Genomic DNA, 22,412 nt, shown 5'->3' with positions numbered 1-22,412 from the left:
TTCCCCATCATTCCCAGCATTCCCAGTTACTCACTGGTGCTCCACTTTTCCTGTCTGCCTGGAGGGGACACACCTCCTTCTTACCTCCTCTCCCCTCTGCTCCTTGTGTCACCATGCATCTTATATGTCTGTGTTTTCTGCGAAGGACAAATGGTTTAAGGGCAACATATAACGCAAATCTTCTTCAATCAACATTGATCAAATTTGTCTGTCATTATTAGCAGAAATACATCTATATCTTCCCTTTTGCCACTTTCCTTTGAGGGATTCTGTGGTTTTGCTCTCGTTTGATTTTAATCTTGTTTTGATTTTGTTTGTACCCAAATGAAAGGACCTTTAGTCATTGAGGTTACGATTACAGCCAGCTTACACAGTTAAGGTGTACACGGGTAAGTGAGGTTCATCTGGGGTTCAACTCACACCAGGGGTCTTTGGAAACATTTGGTCAATGCGTGAACAGCTCATGGTCAGTAGATCTTGGCCTATGGATTGACTCTTAGGGAGTGTGGGATCCTACATCATTGATAGTTGATTTTCCATTTGGGTAAGAGGTTCTGCGTTTATCACTAACATCACAAATCACTGGCCAGTGTTTGTTATATAATGAGGGAACTACCAGCCCACGGCAGAGCTGAGCTATGAGCATCTGTAGTCTCTGGTGCCTGCGAGACATTCTGCAAAAATAAACTTACATTCTCATTCATAAGGAAACTGGTTTGGAGTTTATTTTATCATTAAATTCAGTGACAGCACACTTTAGCAAAGACACTAGAATGGACTGTCTTGTAGAGAACGTTCCTGAATTTAACGGTATGAAATTGTACAAAATGTACATTCCTTCCAAACTGTTCTGCACAGGGTGTAAAAGAGAATCGATTGGAGATGTGAGTGTTATGAGATGTGAGAGTCATGATTCTCCTGCTGCAGAAAAAAAATAAAACTGTTTGTATTTTGAGAACAAAATGCAGCCATTGTCCTAGGAAACTAAAAATCCTGCAAACGCAGCTGTTTACTAGATCATTTGCTGATAATATGATTGGCGCAACGCCAAAGAGATAGATAGGAGGTCTTGTCATGTTGGGCGTGGATGAGTGGCTGTGCTTGTGTGCTTGTGCGTGTATGTTTGTGCGTAGATTTGCTAGTATACATTTCCTCAGGTGACGCATGGATTTATTTGAAGCACATAGCCCATAATTATATGGTGTCGTGCAGTTTACGGATCTCCCTCAGAGGGCCAGTGACGTGTTCTCTCATAGTCCCGTGTGATCAGGTCCTGGCAACCCAGAAGCCCATGGGACCCAGCTATAGGATGAGAGAAGGTTTCACCGGGCTGTATGTAAGCATGGCTACAGTTAGATGGATTGCTTTGATATTAGTGCTTCAGTGCAGCTGTGGTAAGTGTGTACCATGGGATTATTGTAACACAAGTCTGCACTTCTGTCAGAATAAATATTTTCTTCATTGACTTGTTGACTAGCGGTCTCGATCTCTATTATATATTATTTCCCTTGAGGGTGTCCCATTTTGTGCAACATTCAGGTATTTTCACTCAACTACATACTGTATTGTTTTGATGTTTTATTTTTTCTTGGTGTCATTTTGAATAACATGTGCAGTTCAGAGCTCTTTGAATCCCTCCATAACACATGAACAGATGTTGGTCAAGAGTAGCTACAGAGAAGTGGTGAGTTAGTGGCATTTAAAAAGCCCCACACTGCTTTAATGTGACCAGCAGAGAGGTGGAAGCAGGTGTTTGGGTGGCGACTCGATGACTCCGAGCAGTGTTGTGTGCAGGAGTTGTGTGTGTGTGTGTGTGTGTGTGTGTGTGTGTGTGTGTGTGTGGTGTAGCTGTCGTGTTAAGAGGATGTGGAGTCTCACTCCAGTGCCCTTGCTTGGTCTGCTTCCTCCCATTAGGGACAGTGATTAAACACTGTGATATATTGCTGTTCTCATGAGGCAGTCTGGGAGAGGCGGTATAACTAAACAAACAAATAAAATAAGTAAAAGTGTGCAGGGTGTAAAGGGCTTCAGTAAAGCAGTTGTAAAGGGAATGCGTAAAGCAGGTGTAAAGGGATTTGTTAAAGCAGTTGTAAGGCTTCAGTAATGCTGGTGTAAAGTATATCTGTAAAGAAGGTGCAAAGGGCATATGTAAAGCAGGTGTAAAGGTCATCCGTAAAGCAGGTGAAAAGGGCTTTGGTAGAACAGGTGTAAAGGACTTAGGTAAAGCAGGCATTTTTGTGAATTCATGCAAGTTGAGGTTAGAATGTAATTCAATTATATTCCTTAAAGTGTTATTGGAACATTTTCAAGCAATTTTCAATTTGTCGCACTTAGATATCTTTCTTTAGACATCTCTCTCTTCTCTCTCTCTCTCTCTCTCTCTCTCTCTCTCTCTCTCTCTCTCTCTCTCTCTCTCTCTCTCTCTCTCTCTCTCTCTCTCTCCCAATGGCTGAGAAGCATGGTGTGGGGCCTTTTTGCCATCAGTGATATCCTGACATTCAACAGCAGAATGGCAGGGAGTATGTCAGTGAGCTATACCTGTAACACGTTACAAAATTCAGAGTCAGACACACATTCAGAGAAACAGGGTAGTGATTCAAAACACAATAATGTCCATGACACTTATTGCTTAACTGTTTCAATTACAAATGAAAACTTAACAACACTAATTTCTCAGCACTGCAGCATTGGCCACTGGGCACATTAACATCATAAAACACAGTAGTGCGTCTCAAACAAAATGGCTCAAACAGAACTGTAGTATTTTAGGCTGTCCTGATTTCAGTCTCATGTCATGATCTTCAGTTATTATAGGATTGATTTCCTTTCAAATTTTTTGAGATTAAGCGTTGGGAAGTGGCTCAAAATATCACTTTGTTGAGGGTGTTATTAATAGAAGAGTTTCCCATGGGAACAGGCAATTCATTGTCCAGGTAATAACAAGTTGGCAGTCAGATGTATCCAAGGATCTCAGTCACCAGTATCCATCAAACCAGTATCATCAACAGTCCAAGTTCCTATTTCCTTGTCAGTTTCAAGTTATATGTTTGTGCTATACCTACCATCACTGTATAGGATTTCCCTCTTCTCTCTCTCTCTCTCTCTCTCTCTCTCTCTCTCTCTCTCTCTCCCTCCTCCTCCCTCAGTCTTTCTCTCTCTCTCTTTCTCTCACACACACGATGTGACACACCAAATCTTCAAGTTGCAATTGTGTGCAATCAAATAACAAAGTGCAGACATGTATAATTGAAGTAAAATTATATTTAGCATGATATTTTATGACGTGTGCATCTATACAGCTGCTACAGCACACAGGTTATAGAGAGGGCTGTTATAAAACATTCATAATTGAGCATAACTTATTATTGCGGCTGCTTCATGGCTGGGAGCGCAGTGCTGGTTGATTGGATGTGTACTGTAAAACGCTGTCTCCAGTGGGGACTGTTTACTGCCCAGCAAGATTAGGCACTTGGGCCATCACGCTTACTGCTTAACTGTTCCAATTACAAATGAAAACTTAATAACAACCATTTCTCAGTACAGGCTGCAGCACGAGCCACTGAACACATTAACATCATAAAAATCTCTATAAAGGTTGCTGCAAAGACCTTTATGTGGTATCTATGTGTATAAATGACTTCATCAGTGTGTCTTTACATGGAATATTCTTCATCTTGTGTTCATCGTAAAGAGACGCGCTGTCTTCAGCAGCACCACTGAGACATGTTATTTGATGTCCCAGCTTAAGTGCGATCTGGTGGCCCCATTGATTGTGTGCATATAAAATCAAATAGACATGGGAGATATTACACGCAAGTATATGAGTGCATTAGCATGAGGGCTGTGTCTTTGTTGCTGTGCTGACTGTAAATAGGATCTAAACAGTCACCAAAGTCAATTTCTCAAGGGTGGTCACGCATTTAGGTCACTTACATTTCATTCCATCTGTAATTTTCCCTCCCCTGTGTGGGGGGCGTGTGCACTGTGCGCTGCTCCTAGCCAAACGCCTCTCTGCGTTTTTACCCTTCAGATCTGCTGCATAAGCCGTTTCCCTGGGCAACGGCTTGTCTCCTCCACCCTCTTCTGGAGAGCACAGAATCCAGATCTAGCCCAAGATTTGTCCTGTCAGCTCTGAGCTATTAGCAATCAGAATATGTGTTTGGTGCTAAATTATTTAAGCTTACTAAATTTTTGCTTATCGATTGATTTCAATGACTTGAAATCAAAGGTCTTAAATATAGGGTTCAATATAGGCAATAATAAGTAGTTGATTGGATTGGCTGCTGTCTGTTATTGCTCCACACAGTCAAATGAAGAACAAAACTACACACACACACACACACACACACACACAAACACTGTCCTTGCTCTATGTAACACTGCTACATGTAAAACTAAAATTGTGCTTTGGGACAGGTTTGAATTTTGGCTGCAATGCTATCATTTGACCTGACCCAGATTTTCCATGATTTAATGAGTTTTCTTTTATCCCTTTATGCACTATAGCACACTGCGGCTGTTTAAAGATGAACTAGTGTAAATAGTTTGTGATCTAAGACGTGCTTCTGCCACATCTTTAATCTGATAAAAGATTTTTAAATCTTCCATTTATCTTACTTTTTCTCAAGGAAAAAGTCCCTTTACCCGTTAACAGCAATTGGCAGATGCTGTTATCCAGTGTGACTTACAGAAGTAAACCTTACTGTACTGAGAGGGTGTACATCTCTTTCAGTAGATATGTTCCCTCTGGGAGCTCAACCCCTGACCTTGCTGTTGTGAGCATGTTGAGCTACACTTGTTGAATCTAACTTTGAGGCTAAACGAACCACTATGTTTTTCTGACTGAGTCAAGTCAGTTGGATTTGAAGTGATTGAATATGGAGGTATGTGGAAATTAGCTATGGTTGCTTTGGCTTGAATAGAATTAATTCCATAGCTATTTCTTCCATTTAGGAAAGTATAATGATGTTATTCTCTTGTTGCCTGGTAACATTAATGAAGGCTGCTAGTCTACTACGCCACTGTCTTGTTCTTGTCCTGTAGATGACTCCTGTAATTGCATGTGCCAGGATCCAGAGTCCAGAATATTTCTTCATCAAAACCATTTAGATAGAGGTATGTACCAGTACTGACAATGAAACAGCTGGAGTAAAACTCCCTAACTTTCTGCTTAGCTTAGAAAGTTAGAGCTTATAAGCTTAGACCTTATCCAGTAATTGTTTTAAATGTGGTTTCTTGTATGTAGACTGCATTCCTATCTAGTTTACTTGTGCCTTTGGATATGGGACAATGGGACACCAAGATGTGAAATGTGCCATATTTGTCAATTGTGATTTTTCACCGCAATCGAAATTTGTCCACTGCATTTACCCATCTGTGCAGTTAGAACACACACACACACACTAGTGATTACTAGGGGGCTGTGGTGCACACGTGCCCAGAGCGGTGGGCAGCCCTAGCTCGGCGTCTGGAGAGCAGTTGGGGTTAGGTGCCTTGCTCAAGGGCACCTCAGTCATGGCCTCAGTCCTGGGAATCAAACCCACGACCCTCCAGTCACAAGACCAGTTCCCTACCACAGGACCATGACTGCCCCAAGATATAATATTTAAAGTTTTATCACAAAGAAAATCTGAATCTAACAAATATCAAACAAGGAAAAATGAAAAATGATGTTAGGATACAGAATCAAAGCACAGGTCTCTCACAGGTCTCATTTTCATTCACTGGGGTCATAAGGCCCCAAATTCTTATATTTGTAATGACTTTTTAGTATTAACTAAAAAAAGAGCTTTTGCTGAATGTGAATGTTATAGTCTCAAAGAAAAGTACTCCATCATACAATTCCAGAGATTCAGCTATAAAAGACTTTAGACCCCAGTGGCCCAAGGACAGTTCTCACAAGGACATCTTTAATTACTCATTGTACTTTTCTCTATCCACCAGTGTGCTTTTAGGGACCAAGATAATTTTTTTCCGGTAAAATACACATTCACATCCAAACTCAATTACCATGTGAAACGTTTACAGCTGATTTCACAAGCTTGTCACAGGACTCGAGCAAAAAGTGCAAATGCCATTTCCCTCTCATTTGAAAAGGAAATATTTTAACATTACAGTGTGCGAGATGTGATCTGATTCACGGAGTGTGAAATAGGCAACATTTGAATGCAGAAAGCGTGAGAAATCCGAAAAAGGAGAAGAATGTAGAGCATGAACACACAGGTCCTGCCGCAGGACTCCCGCACTCTCTCTCCTGTGTAAGAGAGATCTTCACACAAAGCTGTGTTTCAGGAAGGCCCCTCTCCTGTTTCATACATTCCTAAAAACAATAATCCAGAAGCCAAAGTGAGAATCTGGGTTGCTTTTCTACTCCCTAAACATGTGTACAAGATGTGCAAGAACAACCTTGTCCATAAATTGATGTAGTTGTCAGCATTGTTACCGGCTCGTTTGACGTTCATGTAAACATGTGGACGATGCTAATCATTGGTTATCAGAGCACCCCAGGCCTGCAGCAGCAGATCTTGGAGGAGACGGAGGAACCTGACTGCTCTTCAAGCCTGTGTGCACCAAATGGAGAGTTGTGTTCTGCAAATGGTGGATTGTTCCTCTGGGGGACTGCTGACGTGTTAAATAGCAAACACAGCATCCAGCTTCACAAATGAGATCAATCCTGATGAAATAGCTCTGGAGAGGGAGATTCCTCATTCCTGTCAAAGTTAATGACTATTGGATTTAATGAATGAGCAGTCTGTTGGCTCACAAGTTTCTTATTTGTATTTCTCAAGGGTTTAGCTTTTTTTCCTGTCGTGAAGTCATGTTTGAAGAGCTCCACTATAGAGGGAAGGCTATCAGAGTTGGTAAGAATTTACACATCATTCATAATTCAGTTCAGAAGGGCCCAAATGCCTCACAGTTTTGAAGAGTGTAAAACAACACAGTCCCTGTTGTTTACTTTGGCTAGCAGAGCGTCCAAACAGAGGTTTTTCATTTCTTACATCCTTTTCTGCTTTCATTTTTAGAAGTATGTGTATTATATGGATATATTTTTGTATTGTATGTATATTGTTTATACAAAGATGTATTTGTATTTTTTAGTGTTGTCGGGTTTCAGTGGCAGTTCACACATTAGCCCACAACATAGCAAATGTCAACTGTGTTATCTTTTTATGGACAAAAACATTTTGTTATAGATATAATACCAAAATTTTATGTTTGCTGATAAAAATGAGAAAAGGTGATGAAGGAAGAACAGGCACAGTTCCACATTAGCATCGTGCTAAAGTGAGAAAGGGAGAGACATGTACAGTGATTGCTGTCTGCAGCGCTCTGGCGTTTGCAGCTGAACTTGTCAGGACGATTTAGCCATTTAATGTCTTCACTGCTGTGGCTCACGGAGCTGTACATCAGGGCAGACCTGCTTTTGGTGACAGGGGAATGAGGGAACGCCCTGCCTATAAAAAAAAATGATGAGCCTCCTCTTCCTCATGCCTCATTAACTGTGGCCATGAATCAGGTGAGGCGGAGCAGCTCCTCATTGGGGTGGGTGTGGGGGGGGGGGGGGGGGGGGGGTCTTGCTGTGCTATGCCAGCAACCCCTTCCCCTGAGATGCAACCGCTTCACTGCCAAAGGTCACTTGTGATATCAGGGCTGCTTCATTGCCACTACACAATACAGCGTGTTTGATCATTAAGCCACTATGTAGACATTGTCTTTGATAGATACTGGAAGTTGTGCCATTCGTTCTGATCTCTGAAATATTTACAGACGCTTACTCTAGCTGACACGATACTGATTTATCCACTAATACACTCACACGGTGTAACTGTTTCCCCCTGTATAAAGTAAAATGTACTGCACATTATATAAAACTTTGCATCCATTTTCCCATTTTTTCCTGGCCACCAGTGTGCTGAGCACACGGAGCATCCCAGAACAGTGATTAGCGTTAGTATTTCAGGCACGTGTCCACCCTCCTTCGGCTGTAGAGGGCCACAGAGGTTTATTTATGCTCACTCGACCTCCTGTGTGCTGCAGCCAGAAAGGTTAACATGTCATCATAAGTCATGACAATCAGAGGCAATCAGTAAGAACCCTGTGGGCTGTAGCTAGCACTCTGTTCAGCCTTCAGCACATGCAGTGCAGTCAACTCTGAATACTTTACACTCCTGTGCAACTCTCCACTATCAAACCTTTTCAGCTAATACCTGTATTTTATCAGCCTAAAACCGAGTTGCTGCATTAGAATTTGACTGCCATTGTCATGGATTAGACATGAACTTTGTAAAATAAACATATATAAGAACTGGAATGACATATGACTTATGAAGCAGACTTAAGCGCACAGGTTCTTTGTGTTATAAGAGTCTCACTGATTTGTGTCTGGCACATAGGCCAGCTAGACTGCAGTAGAATAAGCTATTGTGTCCAGGCAGTCTGTCAGATATAACTTGTGTGTGTGATTTCCAGCTCTGTTCCAGAAGTGCTCCTTCATCCTATGGACAAGATCTCTCCAACTGCTCTCTGTTACGTTTTAGTGTCTGCCTGTCCTTGGCCGATTATAACACCAAACCCACCTCATGAGACACTGCTTGATTTTGTACTATTTTAGGATAACAAAACCCCATCATTATATATATATATATACATATATATATATATATATATATATATATATATATATATATATATATATATATATATATATATATATATATATATACATATATATATATATATATATATATATATATATATATATATATATATATATATATATATATATATATATGAGTTATGGTAAAGAGCTTTCTGACAGATATGAGCTCTACCCAACTTGTAAATGCCTATGTGATTATGTGATAGGTTTACCAAGCTGGCTGATTCAGCTGCAAGAGAACTATCATTGTAAGTGGGTGAGATAATTTATGTGGCGTGCTTGGCCTGCAACTCTATTTAGGGTAAGTAATAAATGGACGGTCCTGGGCTTTGAGGCCAGACAGAGTTGCTGATTGAGTTGTGATCACCAGACATTGAAGTTGCCACGCTCCGTGTGTAAGCTGACGCCTTGAGAGATGGGGCTATTAATCAGCGATGGCCTTCGATGGAGCACGTGCCTTAAATCTGAAGATGTAAACAGGGGGCGGGGCCTGAGACAGCCAGGTGGACCCCATGGAGGTTCAGCTTAACGAGAGCTAATACTTTACTGCCAATGAGAGGCTAGCAGCGTTCATGTTGTCTGAACTACCCTGGAGTCTACAGTATCTGATAATGAAGCTCCATGCCAGGGGGGTATTCCAAGAAGCGGGTTTAACAAACTCTACCCTTAACCCTGAACTCGGAGTTGTCTTACCCCGATCTGACATACTCAGAGTTTTCGGTTCCAAAACGGCGGATCGAAGTTAAAGTAATCAGGGTCGCTCAACTCTGAGTAGGTTGACCCAGACAGAAGCGCGTTCACGCGTAACTATGAAAGGCATTCTTAATGGAACGCAGATAAATAGGATTTATCATGGACTTAAACGCGAAAATCAGCCGAACATCATATTTCACACCACTGTAGCTTGAAGTATTAATGACTGCGTATGCAGAATATTTAGATATTATTAAACGTAAATGTAATACTGCGGTAGCTGCTAGAGAAAGGCAGTCAGCATGTCAAAAAATTGCCAACAGAGTTAATGCGTGAGTGAAAATGATATTTTTATATTTAGCAGAAGGGTGCGATTATATTATTATTTTCTCCACCTTTATAATACTGTATTGAGTTTTTAAATATTTTTTTACTGAACACTTACTAATTCCAGGTCTAATCTGAGTGGTGTGAAACACACATGGCATCAGATAAAAATGAAGTATAAGAATATTGTACAAAGTGGTATGGCTGTACATAACTATATCTTATTCTTAAAATATATTATAAAATATATTTATTTACAGGAAAAATGAAATAATGAAACATAACAGTGAATTTGACTGTAATGTATACTAAAAGGTTGCAGGGTGGATGGTGGGGTGGGTGGTGGTGCATGAATTAAGGTGGAAAGCAGTGATTGCAGATGGAGTCTCTGACAACTCCACCATCTCTGTTGTCACCCACATGCATGTAAGGTTCCTCGTCTGTGGGCATGTCAGAGATGGTAGGCTGTCGCTCTTCCTGGGTGGTTGCAATGTTGTGTAATTCCACATATGCCATTATTATGTGGCACGCCCTATCAGGGGTTACTCTGAGCCCCTTCGGGCACTGGAACCTGGCCTCGAGGATTCCTAGGGTCATTTAAATTCTTGCCCTGGTTTTGCTGTGGGCCTGATTGTAGCAGGACTGTGGTCCAGGTGCAGGATCTGAATAGGGAGTCATAAGGTAGGCCTATAGGACAGGCAGGGATACCCTCTGTCTCCATGAAGGAGGCCGTCATGTCCTATAATCACACTAGGGTTTGCAATGATTTAACTATTACACTGCATGTGAACAACTAGCAAAACTACCGCAGGCCTACTCTGTTCAGATTTGTTGTACAGTGTGGAATCATACACGGATCCTGGCCATCTGGCTTCAACATTTGTGACGAGGTGGGAAGCATCACATATGATCTTGATGGGAAGAACGGTCAGTTACAATAGCTATGTTATTTTTGTTACCATTAAAGATAAGTATTCATTAAGGATTATAAAGGTTAGTACCTGTACATTAATGCTATGGATGAATTTTCATGTTCTAATGGTGCTGGAATAGGTAGCATATGTAGGTTCCATCAATACAGCCAATCACTCTAGGAAATCCTTAAAATGTAAATGGAATGAAGTTCGTTATATATTGCCTCTCCTTTGCTTAATTTCGTTATTGTCCGTGTGAATTAAAGACAAACCAATGATGCTGTGGAATTCCTCTTTGGAAACACCACAAAACCGGGCACTAGTCATTTTAATGCCGGACATAGTTTTTGGACAGACCGACATACAGTAGCTTTGCTGACAGATTCCGCATCTCCTACACTATAACGAAAACTTCCACTAGCAAAAAACGAAGACCGATATATAACAATGTGCATTGAGAGAGAATTTAGGGCTGATAGGCGATGTGTAATATTTGAAATGTTATTATAATAATAAAGTTATTGATGTAAGTAATGGATTGTGCTGAAAACGATAACGTTCATTAAAAAAATAATCCGAAAATGATAGTAGGCCTATGTCTATTCGGGGTTTTATAAGGCGTTCCCGACGAAGAAGTCAGCGAATAAACTGAGTTTCAATATCCACATGATCTTTGAGGAAAGGACATGTCATGATGACGTGTTTGTAACTCTGGGTCAGGTCCAAGTTAACCTGCCAGCGAGCAGGTTAGCTTCAGAGCATAAGTTGCTATAGTAACTGACTCCGGTTCTCTCTAAGCTCGGTTTCTGGAACGGAAAACCTCAAGTTTCCGTGAACTCTGAGTTAACTTACCCGGGTTTTCTCGCTTAACCCGCTTCTTGGAACACCCCCCAGGTGGGTTGTTTGTTTGTTTTTGTGTTTGTGTGCTCAAAGAACAGCACAGCATCTCTTAAAGTCAATAAAATAACTGTTTCATGAGGTTTTTCCTAAGTATTCTGTATATATATATATATATATATATATATATATATAAACTGCCATCCACGAGACACCAGAGCCAAAGATTAAATGTCTGGTCACTAAAGTTAATTAGTCTGCTAATTAACACACTGTTTTCATTTACATTATCGAATGGAAGGTCATTTTTCTCACCCTGGTTGGGAAAAATTTTGTTTTTAGCACATAGGTTGTTGATCCTCTCTCACTGGTCATATTTCATCATGTTATTGGCTTTGTAATTAGTTTTAGGCTTTCTTTCAGTCTGCCTGAATGCTTGCATTCTCCACTTAGAATTTTCCACTATTGTATATTTACGTTTCTACAAATTGTTTTATTGATGGTCTAAACAAGACTGTACAAGAAACGTGCTTATGCTTACAGCTATATAAAATTTTAAATTTTGACCTATACTCTTTAAGCAACACTAAATATCTGTCTGAAAATCAGAGTCACATCTGGAGGCTTTACCCTTAAACCACCCAGCAACTGGAGTTGTCAGGCGGCTCAGACGTCCTCAGGCTTCAAGTAATTTAATTGAGAGGATCATCCACACTAGGTGCATCAGGCATTTTTTTCATACTCAAATCCAGGAATATTGAGGTCTGGAAGATGATCATCACTTAGTAGCAAGCTAACCTCAGAGAGTATGCTAGCCAGTATGCTAGCAGAGAGCTAACCAGCTAGCCACCATTACATCCCAACAAGCTGTCACACACCTCTAATTTTGTTGAACTTGAGCAGGGGTGGCCAACCCGTCATAGACCAAGAGCCACTTTTCTTACTGTGTTACGGCAAAGAGCCACATCATACATGGGCGAGTGTAGATTGTTGAGTGGGGGGGGGGGGGGGGGGTGGCGAGTGTAAATTATTAGTCAAATGCGTGTTTTCCACTACACCGCGCACCACGAAAGTATTCTGCGCACCACGAAAATGTAGCAGTGTGTCGCTCCGTTAGTGCAGGTGAGCCCGCGGACCGGCAGGGGGGCCGCATGAAACCAGGCAAAGAGCCGCATGCGGCTCGCGAGCCGCGGGTTGGCCACCCCTGAACTAGAGCTTAATTAACTTAATTCTTGATCTTGCACTGGCATGATTCATGCTTCTATCTTAGAGTCCAGACTTATCCAGCCATTGGTAGGATTGTGTTTTGTTAGCAACCTCTGATATCTGCACATTTCATGGAGGGTATTATCCTGTCATGGCACCTTCCATGTCTCACATCTGTTTGAGGCACTATCTCGTAATCTTTTCCCAAGAAGCTCCTTCCTTCCTCCTTCTGGCATACAGCCTTTGGATGTTGTATCTTGGGTGGAGTGCGCCATGCGTTGGGAGGACGTCTCGACATCTGCAACCTTCACCTCTTCACTTTGGCATCTCATTATGCTGGGAATCTGATTAAAAGGACAACTGTTTATGGTTGGGTTCAGTCCCCATCTGGGCAAGTGCTCTATGCTACACCAATAAAAGTCTTTGGGTAAGACTCCTAACAATAACTCTGTATCATGACTGAGAATTGTAGGCCACTATGGATGAGTGTCTAACAAATGCATAGAATGTAAAAGGCTTTTATCTTGTTATTCCAATTCAACTGGCCCTTGTATACATGCCTTTCCCTGTGGAGGTGTAACCCTGCCTACCAAGGCAGTCTCTGCCGGGACTAGTCGTTTTCGGTATCGTAGGGTTCGTATAGGAGGACTGCGGTAGCGAATACAAATCAGTATATTACGCCCTTTATACCCACAATAACACAATTCCACCAATAAAGTTGCAGGACGTATGTATTGTGTTACACAAGGTGAAGTGATTAAAATACACTATAGCATGAGGACCAACAACCATCTACACAATACATAAAATGTCAACATTAACACTACAAGCATTCACAAGTTCACAGAATTAGAACAGTCATTACATTTCAGTCCTATGTTGAATTCAGCAGTAGAAAGGAAAAAAAAAAACAAAAAAAAAACAGTCCTTTTCCTGGGATTCTGAGATGAGAAAATTATGTGTGAAAAATTGAGTAAAAAAGGAAAAAAATATGTATGTGTGTGCGTTTGGGGGAAAATAGGTCTGCGATCTGATGTTTAAACAGTGCAATTTCCCAGTCCTACCACTCCGTGACCAACAGCAGTCCACTGAAGGTGGAGGACAACGTGACGGTACGACGATGGAATCCTCAAAGACGACGATGAACGGCGCTACAATGGAGCATAAAAAAAAACCAGCCTGCACATACGTGCAGAGCGATAAGCCAGTTTCCAATCCCTCAACATTTATCAATCATCACAAATCAAGAATCTTGTACATACTTCAATAACACATAACATGAAATTACAACAACTTTATACATTGAATACGTTTCCGCTCTCCCTTTCCCCCACATGCAATAGCCAACTCTTCTAGCAAAGTATGAATAACTCTCAGAATGTATTCACAACAGAAACGTATCCTGACTGGTTTCTTACTCATTTCTCAAACACTGAACAAGGTAACTAATTCTTCCGTACATGAACGATTAGCCATTTAGCTCACAACTTACCAGGATATCTTCAAATAACAATTCTTTAACAATTCTTCAGTGTTTGAGAAAAAAAAAACGAAATCATAACTTCTTAAAAATCAACTCCATTCCTTTCGTTAACAATATAAAATGTTTAACCTAACTAACTCGACGTACAGATGTTTTCCCTATCTCCGTGTGTGGCACGGTGAAAAAAAACCGTTTGAAAAAAAAAACCGTTTGGAACAAAACCGTTTGAAAAAAAACAACGGATCACTCCTCATATGGGGAGAGGGGCCCAAGGAGCGTCTGCTAATATTCTATCCTTAATGTAATATTAAGGCAAAATCGCCTGTAAATAACGAATGAGAAAAGGAAAAAAATAAAAATAATAAAATCAGTGTATGAGTGAGACACAATAATTCACCAGGGTTACAGAGGTATTTTGGATGTTGCTGTTCATCTGGTTTCTTTGCAATGGTTGTCATCTGATTGCGATTACGTTTACTCTTATTGTTATCAGTCGAGCACACTTCTCCAGGCCAAATAGCATTGCAATGTCCTTGCTGTTGTTCCTGCTCATGTGGGTCAGTGACTCAGTGTCCTTTTCTGTCTTGGCATACAGCCTGATGTCATCCATGCACGCAATATGATTGATGGTAATTCTTCTGCTGAATTTGAGCCCATTCAGCCCTTATTGATGATCTGGCTAAGATTCATCAGTGAACAATAAAACATGTCCTTGGTAAACACTACACTTCATATGGGACAGTTGTCCCTCACTTACCTATTCTGGATAGCTTTTTTGTGTGGGGCTTGTTGACTTAATGCTGGTTTAGACATTCAGTTATCCAGATCTTTTCCAGATGGTGTTTGCCCATCTCTTCATGGTTGTGACTCCATCCTAGATATCTGCTGATGTAACTCTGATCAGTCCCTCCTGTGATGAGAGATTGAAGTTCTCCATTTTCAGATCCCAACCACTGCACAACTGTGTTATATAATGATGAATTCTCCCATATGCTCTTCTAGTACTGTTCCATTTCAGGTCTGGGTGGATCCACAGTCACGGTTTTGCTGCACTGTTTATTGGGTTTCTGGATCTGGGAAGGAAGACGGAGGCAGGAAGAGGTATGAGTAGTGCACAGAGCTCTTTTTTTAAATAATAAAACTGAATAAACTGGCTTTGCTGTTCAGCTGGTTTTTCAATAAAAGCAAAACACTTTTTTTGTCTTGTTGCTCTGTGGGGCAAAGAAAATCTCTCCGTTTCAGTTGTTGGCTTTGTCTACCTACTAGAAGAGACACTGGCATATAAGTAGATTGCCTTTAGCTACACAGGTGCATCAAATTTTAATTACTCGTTGGTTCTCACAGGCTCTCCGCCCTGCAAATGATGCTGAGCTGCATACAATTACTTTTAACACTTATTACTGCAACTCTTATCATTCTTATTCTGTAATCTTCATGCCCATCTGGAGCTCCTTCAAGTTGCTAAGTTGCACCTGAGTTGGTTGTTATCCTGGTTTCCAGCATTGTAGTGAAGGTTTGCCTGTATTTTGTAGCCTAGCGTCTTTTACCGTGACAAATGCAGTGACATATATCAGCTTGTTGAATTTCGTCATACACCTGGTTGAAATTGATCTTATTGCTTACAAATTACAAATATGATGTGTTCTCGCTACAATCTGCCATTTCTGAATTGATTAATTTCAGTTTCAGGTGCACTAGCAATAGTTATAGGCTTATTTGGACAATAGGATTCACTCTTTATTTACTCAGTTTCAGGTTGTGGTAGTACCTATCATAGCTTTTCTTAACAGTCAATAAAGAAATTTTCAGCTCAAGCAAACACTTTAGTGTAGGCTCTTGTTGTCTTTAGTAGAATCATGGCCATTGTGGATAGCATTAGAGTTTCCATGATGGCTGAAGTCAATAATTGGTGTGAAGAAACTAAAATTTCCTACTTTAAAGAGTGTGTGATCAATTAAAAAACGTGACATTTGACCCCTAATATCCATCCTAGTGACACAATGTGAATCTTATGCTGCATCATTGGACCAAAGGGAGTCAGTATGGAAATGGTCAAAATGGATTTCCAAAAACAAAATGTATGAATTCTTGTGGGTTGTCTGGGGGGGTACAAGAGAACCAGCTAGTGTATGTGTTTAAATGCAAATCAGATGCAGTGAAAAGGCTTAAATGTATATCTTTCCTTAGAACTCAATAAAGTTAGAATATTTTATGTGACTGAGCTATTATTTTAATGTTGTTCTTACCTAGACAGCACAGGAAAATAAAGGATCATTTTAACCTTTCATGGAGGTATGTCACGTCCAGCCCCTCCCTCCTCCCTGGTCCCGCCTAGCTTCCCCGTTCCCATTTGTTCCTCCCTTTGTCTGTCACGCCCTCGTTGTTAGTACACACACCTGAGTCTCGTTTCACCGTCTTGTTTCTGTGTATATAATCCCCGTGGTGTTTCACCCCTGTGTTGGTCATTGTTAGTGAGTATGTCCCCTTGTGCTCTTGTTCTCCCTTTTGATGCTCTTTATGCCGGTTCTTGTTCTTTGTTTTACTTCTAGTCCTTGTCGTTGTTTTGTTTTCCCCCGTTGATCTCTTGCGTTTCCTTAGTGTATGTTCCTTGTTGTTAGTGGTCATTGGTTGTCAGTTGCTAGTTGTCTGTTTGGTTGGTGTTACTTGTATCTAGTCGCTCCTTGTAGTCGTTGCATTATTTGTGTATATCCTCCCTTCATGTTTGCCTGAACTGTAGGGTTATGTTCTCGTGTATGTTCTCGTTCCTAAGTTGTGTTGCTTACCCGTTCGGTGGTGTCTTCCCCTCTGTTTTTAGTGTAGTCCCTTCCTGTCTTTTGTGGTGTAGTTTAGTGTTGTGTTACTTCCTTTTCAATAAATATTCAAACTCTAGCATTTGAGTCACTCCCGCTATTCAGAAACGTAACAAGGTAGTAGTTGCACAGAACAAATAATATGTGGTAGCTCAAAACAACCAATCTTTGCACATAAAGATATACAAAATGACATATTAGCATGATCAATATTGAACATATTGATATCATGCTGCAAGTCAATTGTCCATGTGTCTTGAAGTTCATAACCCTAGAACAATATTACACAGAACTGTAGGACTTGTCATGCATCCATTCCACTGGAACAATAATCTTAATGGTCTGAATTATATACATATTTGTCACATAACATGATATTTTAACACTTCCAAGGTTGTTCAACAGATCGTGAGGATGATACTGATTTGTATGTATAAAGTGTTTTTTGCAGCAGGAAAGTTTATTACACAAAGTTTTAATGCAGATCATATTGAAAGAGCTTCACAGATGTTGTGAAATTTAGAAGTATAATAAAGATGTGTGTAATACGTACCAGGTGGACAGCACATACATACAGCTGTGACTGGAGAGACAGCCTCATGACAGGAAAGAGTCAGTTTTCACTGTGACCATTGGGAATTCACACAACTGTAAGCCAGGAGTGTGAAATATCAAATTTAATAAGGAAAATGTTTTGACATGTGAGAACACCATATATGTCATATCATTTATTTGAAGGGTTGTCCTATGTTTGCATCTGTCTTCAGCTAGCTGGATTCCTGAATCTACACTAAATAAGACTCTAGCATAAGCAGTACTTTCTTTATAAACTAAAGATCAACAGTTCAACAACTAAAAGTTAATTTAAGTCTGTAAAAAAGTGCATGTTAACACTTTTCAATCAGTTACTTAAACGGAATATGTTTTGCTGTAGAATTACTGCATTTCTGTACAAATTATTCGGTTAATTTCATTAAGACCAATAGCAAATGTAGGAACAAACACAAGTTGAAAAGATTAGCAACACGTAAGACCTTCAACAAAGCATAAATTGCTCTAATTTTTAGAAATGCATTTTGACATTTATAACAAATTCGATTTTGTATTTTTCCCTTAGCAGTCTGAATTCAGGCTTGGGTGTCTCTACTGTTAATCAGTTATACACAACCATGTATGGATTAATAACATCAAATGTGTAGTCTAGGAACACTTTCAATGAGAATGATGTAAAGAGTCAAGCCAACCTACAGCTAAGAATAATTCAGCATTTCATGTTGCTACTGTTCTCTCTTTTGAACAATGATAACTACAAATAAACTATTTTTATCTGTGTTGCTGGATTTTATAACAAAATTTCCAAGGTAACTTACACTGCTAGTATCTATGATATAACAAAATGCAAGGGCTTCTTGTTACAATGATATTTTTATTTCTTTCACAATTACACCACTCCCACATCTGGTAGTACCAAAATTATTACTATCATGTCCCTGCTAAATGGTAGATCATTTTAGTGGACTAGAGCCATTTACGAGAGAGGAGGGTCAGACATTACCTCGTATCCTCATTGTAGTTCCCTGTCGAAGGCTGTGTTTGACCATCTCATGGAGGGTAAAGAATGTCAAAGGACTCTTAACAACCACACAGAGACAACGTGCCATCACAACATACACTCTGGAAATCACGACTTTAGGTGATGCCAGTTGCTGGAATTCTCACAGCATGGGAAGGGAGGGGTCTTAAAGGGAATCAAACAGAGATGGTGTACCAGCAATGTAATAATTCTATCATGTAGCAAAAAATTATTCAACTGGATGTCTTTCCAGTTGGATAATTTCCTATATGAAATATGCTATCTAGGCTTCACACTCCCTTCTTCATATATTATACTATATATAAAATGTGATATTATAACTCACATTTATTATAATAGCAATCATATTGCGGACATCTTATTTAGCTTTTTCTTTTTTTTCTTTTCCCCCAGAGTTTAATGACATTTAACAAGGCTTCTCAACTCTCTCCACAACATCCTAGTGTCTTTACACTATACTAGCTGGAGCCCCAAATAATTCCTCTAGGAATAAGATTGCTTGCCTCTGTGTTGATGATTTTCTGGCCATGTAATAATACACAGAAGAGCCATTAGCAACACGGGATATCTTCATTCTACTTCATCTGCATTATTTGTAACATATTTATGCACCTATTAATGAAATACCTGTATTTTAGTGGTTTTGGACAGATGTCAAACTATGTCAAACAAAATTTTCAACTTGTTATAGCATATCTCCAACTTTTCATGTGCCCTTCTTGATACATTAGCAGAGGTGCACCCCTGGATGTAGGTCTAACGGATGGGTCTCTATGGAAATTATTCTTTTTTGTACAATGTCCTGTCCATGTATGCTGTGGCTGCCTCTAGTATCTGGACTGAGAGGAGCATGGCCTCAAGGGGGTGCTGGGTGTCGGCTGCCAATGTCCTGATCCAGGATGTCCATCTGTGACACCCTAACCATCTTGCACCTCGTTCCACATCTCGTTCTTTCTAGTGCTCATGATCACCAGTTTGCTACCCAGGTAAATATGTTATACATGATGCATCATGACTTCGTGATATGTATTACCAATACAATTGTTTGCATCTTATTAGCACTATGCATTGACTTGTGAATTGTCTTATAGAATATTTGATTATTCTGTTGTTTTCCATTACTCTACATAGCTCATTGCATTTATATATATACAATTATTAGAAAGATGCATTTGTAAGCTGCCCTTTACTGTCCTGTAATTTATTACTGCATGATCCTTCCTTCTTTATGGCCTAACAAAACAATGAGCACATTATTTCTTGCATACTGTAGAGACAACGCTGCATTGATGCCTGCTTTCAAAACAGTAAATATCTGTTGCCCAACCGCCATCTTCAGATTGTGAATAGATACTGACGAGATTGTTTGGACTGGAACAGGAAGTGGCTCAGTGTGTCCTTATTGGGAGGATGTCCTGTAGCAGGATAATGGATTCATGTGCAGTGATAAAGGACAGTGTATCCTGCTCTGCCTGATTCATGCTGCTCTGTCAGCGCTAGTCTTAATTATCTGTGGTGGCTGGAACAAGATAACCAAGTACCTCTACCACCTTCATAAAGTCTCTGTTTCTTAGGCCTGTTCCCATGAATGCAGCCTCAGGCATTATACACAGAAAATCTATTCTGCTTCGCCATAGCACCTGGGCAAATTTTTCACTTTTAAAAATGGTTTGCCTCTTATAATTTGATATTCTTTTGATTTTTGTTTGATGTTTTTACTGGAATGTGTGGAAAGTATGTGCTAAGGATCACACAAATACAGACAGTGCCCTGTCCAAACTCTTAGTAGCTATTCACACACACACACACACAAACACACACACACCAAATCCTGGCCAAAGTGATGTGATACCTTGAAGTTCATGACTTCCTTGCTAAAAACAAGCCGCAGTACAAAATATACCTAATAATGTATTCAGTAGAAACAACACAGAAAAGCATGCAAACAAGCAAATAGATTATAACATTTACTGTTTTCATAAAAATAAAACAAATACATTTATAGTCATTATTTAATACCTGTATTTTTAGTATTTAATATTTTTTAAATAAGTTCACAGAAAAGCACTGTGGTATCCACACAATGTCTAATGATTCCATTGGAAAGCTAAAGTAAAGGCCAAGACTGCAGTCAACCCGTCCGGTAACGTGTGGTCTCCCTGCTCTTCTAAACAGGTACAGGCTCTTGTGGAGAGAAAACTAATGTAAAACATGCCAATGGACAGCATGTTCAGTTAATTACATTCCTTTCGATGTCTTCACACTAACCTGAATTATGTCCACAATCATGGACGTAGTTTTGATTTCACAAGTGGGGGGGACACAACCTGGGGTGGCGAACTGTTAAGCGGGGGGGGGGGGGGGGGTGCTGCATGATCCTAGTGCTAGATTTGTCGCTATTTGGATATTGGTTTTTTTACCGTTAAAAAGTGGGGGGGACATGACTTTGTCACTACTTAAATATTTGGTTTTAACTGTAAAAACTGGGGGGGACCAAAACCGGCTTTTGAAAAAGTGGGGGGGACATGTCCCCCCCGTCCCCCCCCAAAACTACGTCCGTGTCCACAATAACTAAGAAGAGATTGCAGTGTCAGCCAGACCGATATGTGGATTTTGGACTTAATCTCATTGCAGCCCAGATATCCTGAACGACTCTACTGCTGATTGTTAATAATGAGTCCTAGCACGATCAGATGCCCCAGTTCACATTGAAATGAAAGGTGTAACCCTGATCAATGACAGGATGTCTATGTAACCCTGGGCAGTGACAGGATATATTTCCTGTTCATGCATAATCTGGTTGGTGATCACAATGAGATAGACCTTGAACCACCTTTCCAGATCCTTGAGCTTTGTAGATGTGTTCTTTCCAATGAAAGATGACTGTTTTCCAAAAATGTCAGTTTTTCTTTTCAGTCTATAAATCTTTGGTGATTTTGACGAGGGGTTTGCATCAGTGTCATAATGAAACCCATCTTCGGCTTTCTAGCACAGACCAGATTTTTTGCCACCATGTCCTTTTCTTTTGAGAGTTTATGATGCCTGTAGGGACTCGGCCCAACTCTATCAAGGTGATTTGCATGAAGGTGCTGTAAATATTATGATTAACGTTATGAATCTCTTCTTAAAGCAAATTTGAGGGCTGTTAGACGCAGTCACGCCTTAGCCGAGACCCAGTCAAAACACCACCACTCAACAATCACACGTCCTAATAATTTCCCAACTCTAAATCAGCAGAATGACTAAATATTGCATTTCTATCTTCATCATCTTCCTATTTAAGCCACACAGGTGCAGTGGTCCAGCGCTTCATTAGCCTTGGGACTATGCCAAGCCAAAGATCCAGCATTCTCTAACTGTCTTTCTGCAACTTTGTTTTTTTCTCTAAAAAATTGTTTTTTCTTTTTTAGCCCTTACAGCTTGCTTCTGCTTACAGTCGAAGTCGCACTTAAGTTGCCTAGAAAAATACTTCAGACTTGACTTGAAACTCGTCATTAATGACTCTTGACTTGACTCAGACTCGTCCAAAATAACTAGTGAACAATAAGAGTCAGTTCGTTATCCATGCGCGGTGTGCAAAAGTTATGGAAAAATACTGTTTGTCTGTTTTTGTTGGGATTGTTCCTTACTTGTGTTTAGGTGATTTGGGACGCAGGCCCTTTTCTTGAGGTGTATCATAACGTATCGCGAGCGGGAAATCGTAGAGAAGCGTCAAATATAAACAAACATGGCTTCAGCTGGAGAGTTGGCTACAGGGAATTTAAATCCTCAGACAGAACCGAAAGCAACGTGTAAAGAATATGGGAAAGAAATTTAAGACACTGGAACGACCACATCAAACTTTACAAGGCACCTGAAAACACACCGAATAGGTTTGTTCAGTTTTCGC

At 40.2% G+C, this 22,412-nt stretch overlaps 1 long non-coding RNA gene across 2 annotated transcripts; it reads right to left on the bottom strand.

Annotated features, from left to right (window-relative positions):
* Positions 1-13,349: 13,349 nt before the first annotated feature.
* LOC143476647 (uncharacterized) lies at positions 13,350-18,622 on the bottom strand. 2 transcript variants are annotated; one of them, XR_013121350.1, is made up of 4 exons: positions 18,485-18,622; positions 17,483-17,577; positions 14,129-15,192; positions 13,350-13,815 (listed from the first exon to the last, which is right to left on the bottom strand). It is a non-coding gene; the product is annotated as an uncharacterized LOC143476647 (long non-coding RNA). The 2 variants fall into 2 exon arrangements; XR_013121349.1 differs by having other exon boundaries at positions 13,350-15,192.
* Between the last annotated feature and the right edge of the window lie 3,790 nt (positions 18,623-22,412).

Source organism: Brachyhypopomus gauderio, chromosome 15, assembly GCF_052324685.1.
Source record: "Brachyhypopomus gauderio isolate BG-103 chromosome 15, BGAUD_0.2, whole genome shotgun sequence".
NCBI lineage: Eukaryota > Metazoa > Chordata > Actinopteri > Gymnotiformes > Hypopomidae > Brachyhypopomus > Brachyhypopomus gauderio.
This window is presented reverse-complemented; position numbering and strand designations above follow the sequence as displayed.